General features: G+C 48.2%; 1 pseudogene across 1 annotated transcript; it reads left to right on the top strand.

Annotated features, from left to right (window-relative positions):
• Positions 1 to 269: 269 nt before the first annotated feature.
• On the top strand, positions 270 to 2,290 carry LOC309357373 (ankyrin repeat and SOCS box protein 6 pseudogene; annotated as a pseudogene). The gene is made up of 3 exons: positions 270 to 432; positions 1,256 to 1,443; positions 1,816 to 2,290. The product of its transcript is annotated as an ankyrin repeat and SOCS box protein 6 pseudogene (transcript).
• The last annotated feature ends 15,025 nt before the right edge of the window (positions 2,291 to 17,315 follow it).

Consider the following 17,315-nt stretch of genomic DNA (forward strand, 5'->3'; position numbering starts at 1 on the left):
TACATTGACAATAAAGGTATTAATGTAAAAATAAATCAATCACATTAGTTTCTCCTACCTACTCTGGCCTTGCCCACCACTGGCATGTGGCCCCCAGAAGGACATGTCTTCTCATTGGCACACTGCTCTTCCCTCTGAGCTGCCTACTGATTGGCTCTTTATTGTTACCAAACCACCAGCACCACCACGGAACTTTGCCCTCCTCCTATGGCCATGGTGGTGCTTTATTTGCCTTGTTTTCTTGTGAAGCGCCAGCGCCGTGGTAGAAGATGACAGGCGGATTGCAGCCCTTCATGAGCTGCTGGAAAGGAACACCCAACTTCGTGTACTACCAGGAGGGTGTGAGCTATTCACTGCTGAAGATGGCGGCGTATGGGATTGTCCGAGCCGCAGAAGCACTCCTGCGTGGTGGGGCAGAAATCACCTTTGAAGGTTGGAGGGGGACCCAGTTAATGCTTCCGGTCTTGCATTTCTTTTAAAATTACAGAAATCATTGGGATAACTATTTATGGAGGCTGTATTTTTATATACATTTTTTGTGACATCCCTCCCTTCAACTGCTTCCTTTCTGGTTAGGCTCTAGGCAGCAGTGATGGGGTCCAGATCCACAATACGGAAAGCATTTGCCTTTTGTTGGAAGGAGGTGAGCTTCCGCCCGCCCGCCCCACTGAGCCCTGCTGCTTCCTTCTGCAGGGGTCCAGATCCAGTGCAAAACAACCAGTGGTCTCAGAGGAGGGATATGAGCCCGGGAGGCTGGCACTCTTTTGCCACCACATGGCATTCTCCCTAAGACGACCTGCCTGGGTGGACTGGAATGATAAAAGTGCAAGCACTGATCAATCCTAATGTATTTTTATGAGATATATATATGGTCTATATAGATAATGGATTACTTAGGCAAAAAAGAACATTATTCTTTATTTTTGGTTAACTGAAAGAAATACGAATAATCGTGCATTGCCACACTATATTCCCAACTTCAAATACTTCCAACACTATTCTAAACACATTATTAAACCTCTTTGGTATTACTTTAAATAAGGGTTAAGATATAATTGTGATAGAGGGCCATATATTTATTTTCTCTTTTTTTCTCCCTTAGTTTGGTTTTGATTGTGTTTTATGTCAAATACTTTTAGTAAAAATTGATTAGAAAAAATAGGAAAATGATGACAGGGGTGGCATTGCCAAAGGTCATTTAAAAAAAACAAACCAGTAAACTGGCTGTTTCTTTATTGTCCCTGCCCTTTGGGAGCCAATGTGAAGGCCACAACAAAAGATGGCAACACCATCTTCTCCTCCATCATCTCCCTTCTTTGGAAGACAGTGGGAGGTGACGAAGAGGAGGCTCAGACCGTCAACCGTTTCTGCTTCCAGGTCACTCAGCTGCCGATGACCCACGGGGCCAACCCTAGTGAGTGCCCAACCTACAAGTCCCTCAACCTGTTAGCCATTTGCAGTTTAGTAGCGCTGCAGAGAGCTTGCTGGGGAGACCATGCATTAAAAAGGGACTCAAAAATAACTTAAGGTTTTAATAACAAAAACAAAAACTCCTTATACACTAAATACATCAACAACAAACCAGACCCAACCACCAACCCATCCCCCAGGGTAATGGGAGAGCTAGGTGCTACTCCTTATATACTATACCCAATTGCTGACACAGCTTGATTAACACAACTCAGCAGCACCTGCTATGTTTCACAGCTGTAAGACTGGGTCTCGTTATTTGCCCTGGCCCTGGCCCTTAAAGACATACACAACTTGTGAAATAATAATGAACCTTCACATTTTAAAGTGACTATTCAACACAACCACGTGCGCCTGAAAAACTTCCAACTCCGCTTTCCCCTCCTGCGCTTCCTCCTGGAGTTTGGGGCATGCTACACCTGCACCCTCCATGGACCTGCCTGCTGGTCGGGCTTCAGCAGCATCTTCGAGTGGCTGTGTTCCTACCTGTGGTGGTTAGAGGACGACACCTTCTCTGCTGACCTCTTTCAGAAGGCTGAGACGGTGCTGGAGCTCTTGGCCTCAAGCTCCCAGATAATCAAGCTCCCCAGCAACTTCGATATCAACCTCAGCAACTGCCGGTTCCATAGGAAGAGGATCTCGGACCTCTTCACCAGCCTGGAGGAGCTGGAACACTCACCTCCTACCTTGAAGCACATGTGCCAGGTTTTCCTGTGGCAGCATCTCAGACCCTGAAAAAGTCAGGGCCCTCCCGCTTCCCAACTTGTTGAAAAAGTATCTCCTCATAGACCTGAGCAGCTCTGCAGAGGTAGCCGTCTGACTTGGACTTGAATTCTGGTCTCTCCCAAAACTCTAACCACTACACTATCCAGATGTTGGGAGATTCAGAAAAGATAAAAGGAATTCTTCACATAAACTGTGGAACTCACTTCCACAAGAGGCAGCAACGGGGATGGGCTTTGAAAGAGGATTAGACAAATTAATGGAAGGTAAGGCTATTGATGGCTATGAGCCATGATGGCTATGCTTTTGCCGCCACAGCTGGAGGCAGCAAAGCTTCTGAATGCCAGCTGCTGGAAGCTGCAGGAGGGGATTCAACTCTTGTGTTCGAATCCGGCTCACAGATTTCCCCACAGGCGTTTGGGCGAACCAGCAGGCATGTCTTATGGGCTTATGTTGTTGGACTCCAGATGTCAGGCCCATGAGGCATCATGGCCAAGGATCAGCCATACTGAAAGGGTTGGTTGTGGTGTAGTGGTTAGAGTGTCAGACTAGGACCTGGGAGAGACCAGGGTTCAAATCTCCACTTGGCCATGAAGCTCACTGGGTGGCCTTTGGGGGCCCGTCACTGCCTGTCAGCCTCACAGGGTTGTTGTAGGGATTTGAGAAGGAGAACCATATACGCCACCTTGAGCTCCTTGTAGAAAAAGTTGGAATATAAATGCAATAAATAAAATAAAATGTAGTCTGGCAACATCCAAGGGGATAAAGGGTGCTTGATGGTCACATCTGCCAATCCCTGCATTGCTGGGGGTTGGACTAGATGACCCTTGGTGTCCCTTCCAACTCTACAATTCTAGTAATAATAATTTATTTAGATATTATAATTTAGATATTATGTTTTATGTGAGGGAATCATTGGGAATTTTGGTTATTATGTACAGTGGTACCTCAGGTTACATACGCTTCAGGTTACATACGCTTCAGGTTACAGACTCCGCTAACCCAAAAATAGTGCTTCAGGTTAAGAACTTTGCTTCAGGATGAGAACAGAAATTGTGCTCCAGCGGCGCGGCAGCAGCAGGAGGCCCCATCAGCTAAAGAGGTGCTTCAGGTTAAGAACAGACCTCCGGAACGAATTAAGTACTTAACCAGTGGTACCACTGTATATATGTTAAGTTTCAATAAAGATCTTTGATTAATAAATAATAATAATAATAATAATAATAATAATAATAATAATTATTATTATTATTATTATTATTATTATTATTATTATTATATTTATACCCCGCCCATCTGACTGGGTTGCCTCAGTCACTCTATTCTGGGGCAATTCAATTATCCTGCAAGGCTCCTTAAAGTAATCAGAGTTCTATGATCCAATGGGATGTGTTTTCAGAAAAATATTCCATCCACTTTCTCAGCCAGGGAGGCAGGTGATTTTTGTTGCTTCTGGCTTCCATTGCCCAACACGCATCAAGCACAATCCTAGTCCGATGTGAAGAACATCAGGATGAATCTGACCACAGCCAGATACCTGTGAACAATGGCATCCTAAGAGTGAAGACAGGCGTGCTAAAAAGGCATGGTGTGTTTTTTTCTGTCCCAGAACAGAACCTTTTGGCATGGTGAGGTTGAAGAGTAAGGCCCGCCAAGGAGTGTTTATTTTCCAGTGCCCGGGACAGGGATGGAAGAGAAAGTTGATTCAGCACACGTTTAAAGCTGAATCTATCCTATTCACACTTTTCGAAGCATTATCAGGACCAAAACAGAGGCATCCTTCAAAATGTGCACTCCTCCAAAATTTGCAATGCAGGTATGAGTGAAAACAACATACAGAAATGTATTGTATTTGGGAAAATTGCATACCAAAAATGTATTTATTTTGAGAAATTTGCAATAAAATACTGGCCAATTTTGATGAGGATTTTTAATTATTTCAAAAGCCCTACAAATTGCTGCAAATTGCAACAGAAGCCCAAGAAGCAGCAAAATACCTGGACATCCCGGAATTACAGAAACCATCCTGGCTTCCGAATGGATCCTGGGATGTCTTGTTTTGGCTCCTGCAAGAGCGCAAAAGATGCCTGTTTTGGGGGCTGTGTTCTCGTGCACGTGACATGTGGCCTTGAAATAAAAAGGTAAAGGGACCCCTGACCATTAGGTCCAGTCGTGGCCGACTCTGGGGTTGCGGTGCTCATCTTGCTTTATTGGCCGAGGGAGCCGGCGTACAGCTTCCGGGTCATGTGGCCAGCATGACTAAGCTGCTTCTGGCGAACCAGAGCAGCGCACGGAAACGCTGTTCACCTTTCCGCTGGAGTGGTACCTATTTATCTACTTGCACTTTGATGTGCTTTCGAACTGCTAGGTTGGCAGGAGCAGGGACCGAGCAATGGGAGCTCACCCCGTCACGGGGATTCGAACCACTGACCTTCTGATCAGCAAGTCCTAGGCTCTGTGGTTTAACCCACAGCACCACCTGCATCCCTGGCCTTGAAATTCACGTGTCCCAATTTTCCTCTGCAGTATGTTGGAGGGTATGCAGCCGCTGAGCAAACCCTGAGGCCGTGGAGATGAAAATATCCTCATTTCCACTCTCTCCAGCTCCTCAGCCCAGACCCACATCTCATCCTGGATCCAGCACAGAGCAAGCAGGTCTCTGTGCCTCCAGCTTCCAGGTCAGGTCACACAGCCCAAACTGGCTCTTGTTCTCCTACCTAGTGGAGGAGAGACCTGGAGGGCCCATCACTTAGCGGTAGCTCTTGTGAGGTAGCTCATGCTTTAGAGATGCTGGTGAGGACACTTAAGTGGCCAGCTAAGGTCATTTGTCTTGCAAATAAGCTTGTCTGATCAGTTCAGCAGAATCATTCACTAGATTCTAACCCAGTGTTTCCCAACATTTGGTCTCCAGCCGTTTTCAGACTACAATTCCCATCATCCATGACCACTGGTCTTGCTAGCTAGGGGTGATGGGAGTTGTAGGCCAAAAACAGCTGGAGACCAAAGTTGGGAAACACTGTTCTAACCCCTCACTGGGCACAGGACTCCCAAGAACTGGAAGAGTCTTGGGGAATTGTCCAGACTGACCCCCCTGCAAAAAAAAAAACCCAAACCCTACAATGCCCTATTCATAATTTTACAAACCTCTGGGTTAGCTTTCTACAAGGTGTGGAAGTCAACGCCCTTAGCAAAGAGTGGAAACTGAGAAATGGGTTAGTCAGTTCATTAACCACGAGCCGCTTGGGCCCCTCTAATTGTCAAGGAAAGAAAGGGTAGTTCCTGCCATCCATATGCAATTCTCTCCCCGCTACACCCCCACCCCACTCCACCATCTTCTTAATTCCCCTTTGTCTCCTTCCCTCCGAATAATCATGCCCAAGGCGACTGCCAGAAATCATTGAATGAAACAATGATCTCTGGCCAGATGGTTGGGGAACCACAAGCCATCATGTGAGACCACAAACCCAGGGCTGAAGAAAGAGCCCAATGCAACGTGATCCGTGGACCGCGAGGCGTTTGGCTGGCCTGCACAAGATCCGAGGCTTGGGAAGGGGCCAGGAACAGGATGCAAAAAGCAAGCCACAGTCTCGCCGCCTGCCACAAAATGTGAGCTTCGGCAAAGGAGATTTTGCTGGTTTCGGGGTCTCAGGTGGCGGGGCTGCCTTTAAATTTCCAAGGGCAGTTTTCCATTCTTCATGAAGTCCAGATCAAGCTCAATTCCTTGTGGGATTGCTACTGGCGTGACAGCAGCATCAATATAAGAAGGGAAAGCGGGGGGGGGGGTCAGCTGTCCCATAATAGCACCTTCTGTCTCGGTGGTCCCTCTCCGTCATTTATTTATTTCCTAAAATTTATACACCTCTTGGTTGTAAAATAAATAAATAAACCCAACCCTGACACACCTCATAGCGGTTTACAAAAGAGAACAATAAAATTATCGACGAGAGCAATTAACCGTCATAATTTAAGGCCTTCGAAAAGTTAAAATAACAAAGAGTCTAAAAGCAGAATTAAAGCTCACATCAACTTTCCGAAGAGCAGGGTAGCTCTGCCTAAACAAAAACACTTTCAGCAAGTGCTGCAAAGTGTACAGGGAAAGGGGCCCGACTGATTATCACTAGGCAGGTAGTTCCAAAGTGTAACTATTGTGTTCTTACAAATGTAGAATGGGTTATTACGTGGCACTTGTAACAATGCCAGTCTAGTGGACATATATGGGGTAGGCCATCTTGCAAACTGGTTCCCAAGTTAAGGGTTTTATATATTGATAGTAATTACCTTGAACTTGGCCCAGTACCATTCATATACCATGACAGTACCGGTTCCTCTCACACACAAGGTTTAGTTCCGTTCTTCCTTTCCTTTTATTCTATCAGACGGAACCTCGTCCCCAGAACCTCATGTGCTGACCCTCTTTAAACTCCAGAGCAGTTTAGATATTCGTAAACATTCTGCAACCACAGCTGCTGACCCCATGGAGGACTCCTTTCAATAAACCAAGCCAGTGTTCCTCTGGCTAGAGAGTTAACTAGGTTTCAATAAATAGCTAGCCGCAGGCTGTGTTTACTAACTTCAGTGTGTGTGTGTGTGTGTGTCCCCACACCTTTTCCTTCCTTTCTGCCAAGTTGGTCTGGGTTCATTCTTTCGTCGGGGTAGACAGGCAAAGAATTTCCAGCCTGCCGCCCCTGCAAATTTGCAGCGATTTTGATACCTCATTCATCTCTCGGCAATCTCGGAACAAGCCCTAACAGATCATTCAAAGTTAGCTTTGACTTCGCAAATGAAAATAGCTATGTACTTTTATGATTGGCCGGGTAGCGGGAGAGAGGGGAACAGGGGCTCAAAGCTCTGTGGGAGAAATCAGAGTCTCTCTCCAGGATTTTGGGAAGTTCTGGGATGTGGTGGGGAGATGAGAGGAGGTGGGAATGGGGCCAGAATTGGTTGTAGATGGATGGTTCTTGTCTGCAGCTCAGCAGTTTTGAGTGGGGGGGGGGAGACAACAACTCTGTAGCCCCACCCTGAAGCACAGGCCCTGAACACAACCATCTGGCTGCCTCACCCAAGTGCACCAGACAGCCAGTCCCTCCTTGCAAGTGGGGCCGATTTGTCTCGTGCCTGTGTGTTCCCGTTTCCAGCACCCATGCGGCGTTTTGGGCCTGAACGCCTCCAGATGTGTCTGAGAGCTTTAAAAAAAAAGCCAGCTGTGTCTCCCTGGGATACTCCGCTGGACGGCTGAGAGGTCAGGAAGAGACAGAGAGCTGATCTCCATCTTTGGGGTTGGTCTAACGATTTAATAGGATAACTAAGTGGACGATGCATTTCCAGAGATAGTGTAAGTCTGGATTAGGGCAATGCGCTCTACATTCCCTTACACTTGATCCAGAAGCTGCAGCTAGGGCAGAATGCTGCAGCACGATTGCTGACAGGAGTGAATAGAACACCTGTGCTCAGAGATCTGCACCGCTTGCCAATTTGCTACCAGGCCAAATTCACCATGAATAGGTAAAATCCTTGGGGTTAGTTTACCTGCGAGATCGCCTTGCTCCATATACGCCCACTCGACCTGCAGAACTGGCCCTGTTGCAGGCGCCACAAAACATCCGTTCCTCATTTGTAAGAACTTGGATTTCTTACGTGTGGCAGCACCTGCACTTTGGAACTCCCTGCCTCTTGACAACAGGCAGGAGCCTTCAGTGTGCTTTTTTAAGGCACCTGCTAAAAATATTTTTTTTTGGCAAGCCTACCCAGACATGCAGAATGTTGGTGCGTGTTTTGATCTGTTTCTAGTTTATTGTCGATTTTATCTTCAAGGGTTGTTCTAAACTGAAAATTTTTATTGTTTTATTTTCCTTGTGAACCACTTCAAGGCTTTGTTTCTTTTATAAAAACAACAACAACAATCAAGTGGTACATAAATTTCGTGGGGAGAACAATGGGGTTGGACTAATAATGATGGTCGTTTAATAGGGTAGCTAAAGCGAAGCCACATTTCCAGAAGCAGTGTAACTCTGCATGCCCGACTTGAAAATTAGCCGCCATCCCCAGCACCTTCTGCTTCTGAGCTGTCCTCTGTTGGAAGCATAATCCTGGGTCTTTTGGTCTGATGCAGCTGGACCCTGGTTGACCTCTCCCTCCAGCACCTTCCCTGGCCCACACCAGTCCTGCTTCACACTTGCCTTGGGGGCTTTTCCCTGAATGGAATGTGCCTTTGGGCTGCAAACAGAGAGCCAGCGTGGTGTAGTGGTTAAGAACGGTGGACTTGTAATCTGGTGAACCGGGTTTGCGTCTCCACTCCTCCACATGCAGCTGCTGGGTGACCTTGGGCTAGTCACACTTCTCTGAAGTCTCTCAGCCTCACTCACCTCACAGAGTGTTTGTTGTGGGGGAGGAAGGCAAAGGAGAATGTTAACCGCTTTGAGACTCCTTTGGGTAGTGATAAAGCGGGATATCAAATCCAAACTCTTCTTCTCTTCTTCAAACATGCCTCTCAGTTTCCTGGAGAGAGGTGTGTGTATAAATTTAAGTCTTCACACAGCATGGAGATAGAACCACGAAACTCATTCCCACAGGACATACTGACGTTCACCAACCTGGGTGGCTTTGAAAGATTGGACAATCCAGATAATAAGGCTTTCAATGGCTGCCAGCCGGGAAGGGAATGCTCTGTTTCCAGAGGCGAAGATGCTTTTGAATACCACTTGCTGGAAGCCACAGGAGCAAAAACAACAAACAAACCTATGGTCACGTTAAGCATACTCAATAAACACACGAGACGTAACCAGCTGTGTTCTTAGATGAATAAGGTATACTATTCATTAGCAGCTACTACTTTGCCATAAGATCCACTGTCCTGTAATATCACATATGAGCTTTAACTACTGATGAAGCCCAGGGCGGTGAAACAAGGCCAATGTTCCGCTTTATTCCAGAAATCCTTGTCTTAGACTCTGTGAAAGGATTTTGTGGAACTGTAACAACCTTTCAAGTGGATGGTTTGGACGTTATGAACAGACAGGTGGAATAGATACCATTACATGGATAGACCTTATGCATGAACTGACTATAGAATGATCTGATCCACTGGGTCTTCTGCTTTGTTCGTTTGTTGAACTTTATTGGTTACTTCTGTTGAAATTTACAATTTGTTACAATGAATAGTATACGTTATTCATCCAAGAACACAGCCAGTTACGTCTTGTGTGTTTACTGAGGAAGCCACAGGAGGGCAGGGTGCTCTTATGCTCGGATCCTGGTTCCCCATAGGCATCTGGTTGGCCACTGTGAGAACAGGATGCTGGATGAGGTGTCACTGGCCTGATCCATGTTCTTAAGAGTGGCTAATATGCAGCACAACTGGTTATTGTGCACATTCACCAGGCCTCATACCCCCAATTAAATGATGAAAATTATGAAATTCTCTATATCAGATGGAACATCGTAAGGCTTTCTGGTCCCCCTGGTTGCAATGCCTCTACAGCATCCCTATTCATTCCGCCTCCAGGGCAACATTTCTGCCTGCAGGGCAGTGCAAACTAAGGAAGCCAACATGGGCCGTTCTTTTGCAGCTGCTGAGGACATCAAGCCCACCTCTGCCCAAGTGGGGATCCTGGGGGAAACGGCCTACAATCCCCGCTTTGCTTCGGCTGCATGGAGAAGGCAGAGCTCCTGCCGCCTGTTGACAGGGGCCTAAGTCGCTCCATGTCGACGGTGTCAGATCTCATTTAGCGGGAGGCCTGAGTCGGCCGAGAACTTGTGTGGAATGGCCAGAGGCCAAAGCAAATATATTACACAGCCTGAGGCCGCCCGGCCAGAAAGGAAGTGGACAGAGAAAACACCTGCTGCTTTGAATCCACTTTGTGCAAAGGCTCTCCGCTCTACAAAGAGGCGGCTCTTTTGGAAATGGTCAAACAAGGGAGAGGGGAGTAGTCTGTGCCCATCATCCCAGGACACCTAGCAGCCCCTCCTGCTCCCCCAGTTCAGGGCAAGCAACACCCACCTCTAGGGGGCAAGTGGATTTCTGCTGAGCAACCCATCTGCCTTGCCTCAGCTTCCCCGGACTCATCAGTGAGCCTCTGAATCTGTTTTGGATCCACCAGAAATACTTTTGAAATCGCTAGCCCACATTGCTTCAATCGGTTGACTCCCGCCATGCTGGGGGTTAAGACTAGACGAACCCCAATGGGTCCCTTCCCAACTCTACAATTCTAATAATAATTATTTTATTATTTATACCCCGTCCATCTGGCTGGGTTGTTCAAGCCACACTATTTTGGAGGCAATTCAATAATCCTCTAAAGCTCCTTAAAGTGATCAAGAGTTACAAAGGCTGGACATTTAACAGGTTTGACTGGGGGAAATGGGGAGGCGCGATTCTTCTAGGGCAAAGCCAGAAGAATCTTTTTTAGCTAGAGAGCCACATTCCCTTCGGTGCAACCTTTTGAGGGTCATATGCCTTGGAGGATCAAGATGGGTAGCAAGGCTGATACAGATGGGGAAAGGATTAAAAACAAACAAACCTAAGTATCTAGTAAATAGCTGCAACTCTTTGGATCTGAAAAAGAAAAAGTGGGGTATAAGTACTGACAATAAAAAAGGAAAGACTTAAGGGTTTGTGGGCATCCAGCAGGATGTTGGAAGATTCAGAACAGATAAAAAGTTTTATTCGTGCAGCGCACAGTTCAACTGTGGAACTCCCTCCCACTTGAGGCAGTGAAAGCCACTAACCTAAATGACTTTAAAAGAGGATTGGACAAATTCTTGGAGGAGAGGGCTATTGATGGCTACCAGACAACGATGGTGCACTCAGTAATGCTTCTGAAGAGCAGTTGCTGGGAATCACAGCGGGAGGAGTGAACTTGTGCTCAGATTCTGCTTGAAGATTCCCCAACTGGGACATCTGTTTGGCCACTGGAGGAATGGGACGTTGGACTGGAGGAGCCATTGGCCTGATCCTGCAGGCTCTGCTTACGTCCTTATATAAAGGGAGAGAGGTGGAACTTCCATATTCGCCCCATTCCTTTCTTTGGCCAAGCAAGGGATTGTGGAAGCTTCTGAGCTCCCCAGAACCCTTCACCAGGCGAGATGTTTAGAATGCAAGAGAAAGGCTGTTGGTGTTAGTTGAGCCATCCTTGTCTACATCTGGCAAGTTTCAAGAGGCAAGTGTGAGAAGAGCTGGCAGGCGTCCAAATGAGGCGCCTTCAGGTGCCTGCCGGTTTCACATTGCACCACGACCCCCCGGGACGGAGATTACGGCTGAGTTCCCCCCCCCCCAGCAAATACAGTCACCAGCTGTTTTAAGTTCTGCCTCTATCCTCAGACAGAACACACACCGGAGGTAGAGACGAGAATGAAGAGAAGTTGTTTACAATCTAGTAGTATACAAATTTTACGGAAGGAAATAAAATACATAAATGTCTAAGAGGGTAGCTTCTCCTAACAGTTGGAGGGAACATTCCCTCAGAGGATAAAGGCCTGTCTTCAGGTGTCAGGAGTGGGATCACAGCTATTTGAATACACACACACACACACACACACAGCTGCATGAGCATCATGCATATAGCTAAATCACAGGGTTTCCCCCAATCCTGCAGATCGTTGCTCGCTCCAAACAGTACAATTCCTGGTGCCTTAACAAACTACAGTTACCAGGGTTCTTTGGAAGAAACCATGTGCTTTATGCTTCGAATATACAGTGGTACCTCGGGTTACAGACGCTTCAGGTTTCAGACTCCACTAACCCAGAAATAGTACCTCAAGTTACAAACTTTACTTCAGGGTGACAACTGAAATCACGCGGTGGTGGCGCGGCAGCAACAGGAGGCCCCATTAGCTAAAGTGGCACCTCAGGTTAAGAACAGTTTCAGGTTAAGAACGGACCTCCGGAACGAATTAAGTTCTTAACCCGAGGTACCACTGTATGGTGTGCAGGCAGCCGTTGGGAAGAGCGTGTTCCACAGGGACATATTCCTCAGCCCAGCCTGATGAGGAGCACCTGCCAAGATGTCCTCCATCTGGTAAGAGCTTGTGAGACCCGCCATCCCTTCCTTTTGCATTTATCCACCTTCGTGGCATCCTAACTCTGCTGTTGTGTATCAACTCCCAGGCCTGAAAAGGTGGGCGGCACCAGCCCCTCACTAAGGCATCGCTGGGTGTACTTTGTGGCCTTGTCGTGTATGTGTTTGTTGTGCAAGATAGAGGGGGAGATGTTTATTTTCTGCTGCGGGCGAGGTCTGCGGAGCCCATCACGCCCAACTTTCTAGAAACCCGGGGGCGCAGCCAACTCTGATTCAACAGGCGAATCTGGGACAGCGGGAAATCCAGCCAACAGCCATTTGTCTGCACCTCTAACAACAAAAGATGCAAGAGTTCCAGAAATGTTGAAGGCAAGGGGAATGTAACTCTATGTTCTCTCTCTTGGAAGGGGGGGGTGGGGTGGGTGGGAGAAGGATGTTCTTGTTGTAAACAAGCTCCTTCATGACTGCAGAATGACCCCGTCTGTCCGTTTGGGGAGATTTGGGGTCCTAATGGTCTTTCAGTGACAGGTGGCTGCTCAGCAGCCGCTGGGATCTGTGTCACTCTCAACATGCCCACCACCACCACTTTAACCTCTCCTTCCTTGGAGGTTTTTAAGCAGAGGTTGGGTGGTCATCCATCAGGGTTGCTGTAGCTGAGACTCCTGCATAGCAGGGGGGGTTGGACTAGATGAGCCTTGGAGTTCCCTTCCAACTCTACAATTCTTTTTTCAAGCGAATGCCACGACCTGTGCCAAACTTCTCCCCTCGCTATGCAGCATGTTTAATGAATGACCCCGATTGCAGAGAGACAATGGGGAGAAAGGAAAGGGAAATGCCCTCTTTGGCCGCAAATGTGTTTCCCAAATGCGGAACGGCGTCATTTCCTCCGAAAGGTTGGGGGACAGGAGGCTGCCCTGGTCCACTGTCAGCTGCATCAGCCCAGATCCACATTCCTGGCTGGGGTTACGCAGGAATACGGTCACCGATCCAGGAAATGCTGGTTCAGCTCTCTTGGACCACGGCCTCCAGCCCTGCTGAGGTGCACTGTTCCCATGCCACCCTGGCAGCTTTTCTCCTGGGAAAGTTCACATGGCCACGTTTGGCACCAGGCAGGCAACAGGCGCGCCAAGGTCTCAGGGCAACCAGCGCCAGGGGGCCCTTGTGATCTGCAGCTTCGTTTTATTAAAGAACAGGAAATTCTGCCACATCAGCGAATGAAGGGCCGTAGCCCGGTGGGAGAATCATAATTTTTTGAGCTGGAAGAGACTGCTGAGGTTCATCTAGTCCAGCCTCTTGCAGTGCAGGAATCACAGCTCAGGAAACCCTGACAGATGGCCACACAACCTCTGTTCTGAAATCTCAAAGGAAAGGGAGTCCCACGCCTTCCAAATGAGTCCGTTCCACTGTCTGACATTTCAAATTTCCGCAGCACCCTGTGCGAGACCAGCATTCACCCCCATCCTGCCTCTCACCTTCCATTCTGGCCAATTCACGACATAGTTGCAATGCCCTGGATCACCCAGGTGCAGGAAAACCGGTTGCTCTGCCCTAAACCCGCCTCTGGTGGAGCCCAGAACTGGACAGTCCCCCAGGTGTGGTCTGACTGAGGCAGAATAGCAAGGCACTATGACTTCCCTTGATCTGGACACTGGGCTTCCGTTGATGCAGCTAGAATTGCATTTGCTTATTTTGCTGCTGCATTACATTGTTGGCTTTGTAATGTGTTTTCCAATCCGTGGAGAGGGTGGCAGGGTGGCTGTCCTGCAATGAAGACAACCTTCTCTGCCTCACACCCGGTGCTTTATCACGGATCCATCGGCCTGCATTTTTTCTCTCCAATTACACATTTGAAAAGAATCCACAAAAACTTAGATTTTGCTCAGCATCATCTGCGCCATTGCTTTGCTTTGTCTTTGGGTATTCTCTGTGGGCCTGAGACGGGACACGCTGAGAGGCTCAATCAGGAAGTAAAAGTATTCGGCGTCACTCGGAAACAACTGGTGGTGTCGAAGATTTGTGTGTGTGTGTGTGTGTGTGTGTGTTTAATTTCCGACACTGTGTTTTGGAACCGAAAGTGTGATTTGTTTTCCAATACTTCACTTCTGACTCATAATGTTCAGGGAAAGTGCCGCATCCTCCAACATTTCACAGACAAAATAATGAGATGCTTGGGTGACATCACACTAGAGGAAACAGTGCGCCTGATACCAAGTCACGATGCTGGGCTACCTAGCTTAGAATTGTCCACCCTGACTGGCTCTCCAAGACAGTGGGGCAGGGGATCGTCACCAGGCCTACCAGATCTGTGGGGGCAATCAGCCCAGGGACCTTCCGCACACAAAGCAAGTGTTCAACCGGACTCCCACTGAGCTGTGTCCCTTCTATAGTGACACATGGCTGAAGACTTCATAAACCCCTTACCCTATAAAAAGCTCTATTTCAAATAGTGATTTGCACAACCTATTGCGGAATATAGGGATGCAGGTGGCGCTGTGGGTTAAACCACAGAGCCTAGGACTTGCCGATCAGAAGGTTGGCGGTTCAAATCCCCGCAACAGGGTGAGCTCCCACTGTTCGGTCCCTGCTCCTGCCAACCTAGCAGTTCGAAAGCATGTCAAAGTGCAAGTAGATAAATAGGTACCTCTCCAGCTGGAAGGTAAACGGCGTTTCCGTGCGCTGTTCTGGTTCGCCAGAAGCGGCTTAGTCATGCTGGCCACATGACCCGGAACCTGTACGCCGGCTCCCTCAGCCAATAAAGCAAGATGAGCACTGCAACCCCAGAGTCGGCCACAACTGGACCTAACGGTCAGGGGTCCCTTTATTGCAGAAGATAATAACACAGCAACGTTCAAAGCAGTCATTTCTATTCAAAATCCAATTGAAACTTTTTAGTTTAAGGAATTCAGCGAAATTGATGAACTCCTGATTCCAGCCCTTCAAAGCTGGATACTTTCCCACCTCTGGTACCAATGTGCTGCCCCCCTTGCCCCTTAGCGCTTCCCTAGGTAATCCCATCGCCCACCTGGAGGGTGCTACTGCCCACTTTATCCATGGGGTGTTGGGGGTGCCCAATGTATGAACTGTGGCATAGTCCTTTCTCCTCCTCCTCTCTGCTCAGATCTAAACACAGAGACTGAGGAAGAGGAGGAAGCTAGCAGGCAGGGCCACCCCACGGACTGGTTGTGTTAAGCAGAGAGGACAACAGGCAGGTGGGGCTAGCTAGGACAGGCTGAGGTTGGCGGGGCTGTGCCCTAATGGACCAACCTCCACTGGAAATTGTGGTTGGCCTCTGTCTGTCTCGGGAGACAATGGAGGAGTGAGCCTTTTGGGGGTGAAGTCAAACTGTTGGGAGGTTGCAGCGCCTGCTGTGGCTGTAGAAACCGATACAAGAGAGACATGTTTTGTTGGAGCAGGGGCAGATGAAGGCGTCCGGTCTTGCTGCTGCAGATGCACCACACTGTTTCTTTTCTCTTCACTCCTCCCAGCGGTCATTCCTCCTCTGGTCACTGCTGCAGATGCACAACCTGATTGCCTGGGTCTAGGCACTGCGGTCGTCTGCAAGGGGTTCCTACATGGCAGGGTTGATGTTGCCAGCCTTCCCGTCACATTCACAGACATCTTTGTAGTGCAGAGTTGGCCTGTCAAGGAGCATAGTCCTTGAAGCCAGCTCCCCATAGAGCACGCCCTTGGGGATCCTGCCATCTTCCATTCGGTGGACATGAATCGCTGAGATAGGAGTGAGAACATGCTGGGAATGTTGGCTTGGGAGAGTACATCTTTGTTTTGAGACTCTGTCCTGCCACGTGATGCCCAAAATCTTCTTGACGCAGTTCATGCGGGAGGCATTGAGGCGATGCTCCTGGCGGTTGCCAGTTGCCCACGGCTCACTGTTCCAGAGATTCAGCTGTCATAGCCAACGGGCACCTCAGAGGACTGCCAGCCAGGAAACGGGCTGCAGAACGTGCACACACTCATGTTTAAGCAACATGCCAACTCTAGCCCCTTAAAAAAAAGCTCATACACAACACCACAATCCTGCCCAGGAGGTGAGGGGAGAGGCCTCTCCACAGCTCTCCCAGGGACTCTGAATGGGGCTCAGACACACGTTCCAGGCCGATGCAATTGGGGATTATAAATAGCAATGAGATGACAGTCCATAGAGCACCATTGTTGTCCTGTGACAGGCAAAGTAACTCCTCCAAGCCGCAGTTGATTAGCACGGCTGGCCACCGTCCTTGTTTTCCATCCTTTCTGGAGGAGAAGTGAGAGAAACATTGAATCACCGGGCAGTGGCGGAGACAAAGGGCACGTTCCCGGGGATCATTAGGGAAAGGGATTGGAAATGTAAAATTATCTTCCAATATGCATAAAAACGTAAGGCTGTTGTCACGCTGCAGTCACTCTAGCCAGACAATGGAAGGGCAGGCAGGCGAGCAGTTTTAACAGAGCTAAGCAAGGGTTGTTGGGCTAGTGGGATGTAAAGGGAGGGAGCTAGTCAGGTGTAAATGGAGGTATGAAAGAAGTGGGTTTGGCAGGGTAGACGAGTGGAGCAAGTATTCTATATAAATCAAAAGTGCAATCCCAATGGGAATGCAATCTGAACCTCTAATGGCTCCATCAATCTAGAAAAGGGAGGAGAGTCACAGACCTGGGAAGAGTGAAAATTGCTAACTGTGATTAGTTCAGACTCTTACGTTGCAGCAGGTTGTACTAGATCACCTCTGGTTCCACTTCCAACTCTACAATTCTATGATTCTATGACTTATGATACAAAACCAATCAAGGTTCACAGCTGGCTGCTAATGCTGGGCATTGTAGTCCAGAACATCTGGAAGGAATGGCCTTTGCAGTTTTAGTTCAGCAAGATTGGGGAGACTCCAGGGGGCTCCAGCGGGACATTATAATGAGTTTTAAAGTACTTTGCATGGCACAGATAAAATGTAGAAAGGGTTCAAATCTCACCTCACTGCATACCCATAGTTATTAATTGAATTTATTACACCCACATTTTTTTTCCTCCAAGGAGCCCATGGTGGCGTGCGCTGCTCTCCCCCTACCCATTTTATCCACACCCCAACCCTGTAAGGCAGGCTAGTCTGAGAGGCGGTG

The sequence above is a fragment of the Podarcis melisellensis genome (assembly GCF_964234715.1).
Source record: "Podarcis melisellensis genome assembly, chromosome: 15".
Taxonomy (NCBI): Eukaryota; Metazoa; Chordata; class Lepidosauria; order Squamata; family Lacertidae; genus Podarcis; species Podarcis melisellensis.